The sequence below is a fragment of the Anomaloglossus baeobatrachus genome, chromosome 2, assembly GCF_048569485.1.
Source record: "Anomaloglossus baeobatrachus isolate aAnoBae1 chromosome 2, aAnoBae1.hap1, whole genome shotgun sequence".
NCBI classification, from domain to species: domain Eukaryota; kingdom Metazoa; phylum Chordata; class Amphibia; order Anura; family Aromobatidae; genus Anomaloglossus; species Anomaloglossus baeobatrachus.
In genome coordinates this window covers 535,863,068-535,867,911 of record NC_134354.1, presented here as the reverse complement: position 1 = coordinate 535,867,911, position 4,844 = coordinate 535,863,068, and positions in this window count along the sequence as shown.

The following is a 4,844-nucleotide window of genomic DNA, read 5'->3' as shown; positions in this document are numbered from 1 at the left end:
TCGGGACAGGTACCCTCCTGTTCCCCGGGTCATGGGGGGCTCCGTTTTTTAAACGTGGCCAGCAGTCCAAGACCTCCAGCTCCAGATCCAACAGATTCTCCTCCGCATGACTGGGCTCCCATTCCCGGATCCTCATCCAGGGTCGGTGGTCGCCTCCGGCTGTTCAGAAGCGTGTGGCTTTCCGTGATAGACGACGCCTGGGTCCGAGACGTCGTCTCTCACGGCTACAAGATAGAGTTTTCTTCTCTCCCACATTCACGCTTCAAGTCCAAACCCCCCAAGGATCCCTCCCTCACCAAGGGTTTCTTCGCAGCCATCCAGTCCATGCGAGATTCTGGGGTCATCAGCCCCGTCCCCCCTCAAGACCGATTTCGGGATTTTTATTCAAACCTTTTTGTTGTTCCGAAGAAGAATGGCACCGTCCGTCCCATTCTGGACCTGAAGCGGCTCAACAAGCAGGTCCGTCTTCGTCGCTTCCGCATGGAGTCTCTGCGCTCAGTGATTGCATCCATGGAACCCGGGGAGTTCCTTTGTTCGGTGGACATCCAGGACGTCTATCTTCACATCCCGATCTTCCCAGCTCATCAGAGATTCTTACATTTCGTGGTTCAGGATCAACACTTTCAGTTCACAGCTCTCCCATTCGGGCTCTCAATGGCTCCCAGAGTCTTCACCAAGGTGATGGCAACCGTCATGGCTATTCTTCGGACCCGGGGAATTCTAGCCATCCCGTACCTGGACGACATTTTAATCAAGGCTCCCTCGGCGTCGGAGTGCCGCGAAAGCCTTAACATCACTCTGGATACTCTAGCCCGTCTCGGCTGGTTGATCAACAGACCAAAGTCATCTCTGATCCCGGCTCAACGCATCTCATTCCTCGGCATGATCTTCGACACCGCACAGGCGAAGGTTCTCCTGCCCGAGGACAAGCTCTCGGCTATCCTCAGGGGGATTTGGAAGCTCCAACGCGCTCCCCGTTGCTGTCTTCGGTACTGCATGAGCATTCTCGGAAAAATGGTGGCGTCAATGGAAGCGGTGCCCTACAGTCAATTCCATACACGTCCTCTTCAGGGTCTCCTCCTATCAAGATGGGACAAGTCTCTTCACTCTCTGGATCGCCCAGTCGCGCTCCCTCCACGAGTCAGAGAGTCACTGGAATGGTGGAAACGCTCTCCCCTCATCCTCCAAGGAAGATCATTTCTTCCCCTTCGATGGAAGGTCATCACGACAGACGCCAGCCTACTAGGCTGGGGAGCCACATTCCAAGACCTTACAGTTCAGGGTCGCTGGACCGAGCCGGAAACGAACCTTCCCATAAACATTTTGGAACTCAGGTCAGTTCGCTTGGCTCTCCTACACTGGGAGACCCTGCTCCTAGGACACCCAATTCGGGTACAGTCCGACAATGCGACAACTGTGGCCTACATAAACCACCAAGGTGGAACACGCAGCCGAGCGGCAATGAAGGAGGTGTCTCAGATCCTCGACTGGGCCGAACAGAACATCCCAGAGATCTCAGCGGTCCACATTCCGGGAGTGGACAATTGGGCCGCCGACTTCCTCAGCCGAGAATGACTCGACCCGGGAGAGTGGTACCTCAATCCCAGCAGATCTGTTCCAGGTGGGGGACCCCCGACGTGGATCTCCTGGCCTCCAGGTGGAACCACAAAGTGCCCCAGTTCGTGTCCAGAGCAAGAGATCTACTGGCGCTCGCAACAGACGCCCTAGCGATCCCCTGGTCGCAGTTCTCTCTGCCGTACCTCTTTCCTCCGCTTCCGCTCATCCCCAAATTAGTCAGGAAGATCAAATCGGAAGGAGTCCCAGTGATTATTGTGGCCCCGGATTGGCCCAGTCGTCCATGGTATGCAGAGCTCGTGCATCTTCTCACCGACGTCCCGTGGAGACTACCAGACGTCCCAGACCTTCTCACTCAGGGACCATTCCTCCACCAGAATTCACAGTCGCTCAATTTAACGGCATGGCTGTTGAAGCCGCAGTACTAACTTCCTCGGGATTCTCAGAAAGGGTCGTCCAGACAATGATTAGGGCACGGAAACCTTCCTCCTCCCGCATCTACCACCGTACGTGGAAGGCCTACTTCAGCTGGTGTGAAGCTAACCAGGTCGCAGCCATGACCTTCTCCTTACCAGTTCTGTTGTCTTTCCTGCAGTCTGGTCTGGATGCGGGGTTGGCACTCAGCTCTCTTAAAGGGCAAGTGTCTGCTCTTTCCATTCTCTTCCAGAAGAGGATTGCCTCTCGCTCACAGGTTCGCACATTCATCCAAGCGGCCGCTCATTCGTTTCCCCCCGTTCAGCCTCCAGTGGAGCCCTGGGACCTCAACTTAGTTCTGTCCGTTCTTCAGCATCCCCCCTTCGAACCTATTCAGGAGGTGTCTCTAACGTTCCTTTCTTGGAAGGTCGCCTTCTTAGTTGCCATCACGTCAATCAGGCAGGTATCTGAACTAGCGGCACTTTCCTGCCGCTCTCCCTATCTCGTCTTCCACCAGGATAAAGTAGTCCTTCAGCCGGTACCGTCCTTTCTTCCCAAGGTGGTCTCCTCTTTCCATCTCAACGAGGACATTGTTCTTCCCTCCTTTTGCCCGAACCCGTCTCACCCTCGTGAGATTCTTCTCCACAAGCTGGACTTGGTCAGAGCCCTCCGCCTGTACATTTCCAGGACGTCTCATTTTAGACGGTCAGATTCTCTGTTTGTGCTTCCATCCGGTCTGGGCAGAGGCCTCCCCGCTTCCAAGTCCTCTATTGCGCGATGGATCCGTTCTGCCGTACTAGAAGCCTATTGGGTAAGGGTCAGAACGCGCCCAATCAGGATTACGGCCCATTCCACCAGGGCGGTGGGAGCCTCTTGGGTGGTCCGTCACCACGCTCCAGCGTTGCAGCTTTGCAAAGCTGCGACCTGGTCTTCGCTCCCCACTTTCACAAAGTTCTACAGGGTTCACACTTTCGCATCCTTTGATGCGAGCCTCGGTAGACGCGTTCTGCAGGCTGCAGTGGACCGAGGTCAGCCCTGAGAGTAACAATAGACCCACCCGTGGGACTGCTTTAGGACGTCCCATGGTCTCTGTGTCCCCCAATGAAGCGATAAAGAAAAGTAGATTTTGGGTACTCACCGTAAAATCTTTCTTAGAGCCTTCATTGGGGGACACAGCACCCGCCCTTGTGTTGGATATATGTTACTGTTGAATGTTGATTTTAATGTTCACTTCTGTAAGATTGTTCATTCTTTCTTGTTGTCTCCTATTGCTTTCTCACTAACTGATGAATGATTGCCAGTTGGTGGGTGTATACTGCATAGGAGGAGTTTACCTTTTTTTGCTTAGTGTCGCCTCCTAGTGGCAGCAGCATATAACCCATGGTCTCTGTGTCCCCCAATGAAGGCTCCAAGAAAGAGATTTTACGGTGAGTACCCAAAATCTACTTTTTTAATGGAGCAAAATCTGAAAAATAACTTAAAAGTTTTTATACTTTCCACTTTTAAACACTCGGGAGAGCTCACGTCTGCTCAAATGTTTCTGACAGCTCTCTTCAGCTCCTGGGAGTTTGCAAAATGATAAGGGAGGATGAAGATTAGGATCACAGTGTGGAGCTATTTTGTTGGTGGCGGATAAGTGATTTTGACATGTGGAAAGTGTCATAGCTGGCAGCGCAGATTCTTTTAGATGCTGCTATTCGATGTATCATACGCTGGGGTTATATAAGCAGACTGCATCACGTGTTGCAATTAGATAAGCAGAGTAAACATGCTGGGATTACACACAGGGCTCAGTGGAGTGCATCATAGGATGGGATTAGATATCTAATGTGTGAGCCTCCTCCATCCATTTCTATGGCAGCAGTGGTGTGATGTGTGACCACCTTCTGTCCAATTCTATTGGAGCAGAAGTGTAATGTGTGACCCTGCTTAATTCTTTTTTTTTTTTTTTTTTTTTTTATAGGAGCAGTGGTGTAATGTGTGACCCCCCCATATACTTCTATGGGAACAGTGATGTATTGTATGACCTCCCCGTCCACTACTATGGGAATAGTAGTGAAATGTGTAAACCTCCTCCGTCAAATTGTATGGTATCAGTAGTGTGTGAGCCCGCTCCTTCCATTTCTATGGGAGCAGTAGTGTAATGTGTGACCCTGCTCTGTCCATTTTTGTGGGAGCAGTAGTGTAATACGCACATTTCAGGCTTCATCCACCTGGGATACACCCCAAACATGTGGAAGAAGGTGCTCTGGTCAGATGAAACCAAAATCGAACTTTGTGAACAATACCAAACGATATGTTTGGCGTAAAAGCAACACAACTAATCACCCTGAACACACCATCCCCACTGTCAAACGTGGTGGCAGCATCATCGTTTGGGCCTGCTTTTCTTCAGCAGGGACAGGGAAGATGGAAAATTGATGGGAAGCTGGATGGAGCCAATTACAGGACCATTCTTGAAGAAAACCTGTAAGTCTGCAAAAGACCTAAGATTGGGACAGAGATTTGTCTTCCAACAAGACAATGATCTCAAATATAAAGCAAAATCTACAATGGAATGGTTCACAAATAAATGTATCCAGGTGTTAGAATGGCCAAGTCAAAGTCCAGACCTGTATCCAAATCAAGAATCTGTGGAAAGAGCTGAAATCTGCTGTTCACAAACGCTCTCCATCCAACCTCACTCAGCTCGAGCCATTTGCAAAGGAAGAATAGGCAAGAATTTCAGTCTCTCGATGTGCAAAACTGATAGAGACATACCCCAAGCGACTTGCAGCTTTAATCACAGCAAAGGTGGCGCTACAAAGTATTAACTTACAGGGGACAAATAATATTGCACACCCCAACTTTCAGGG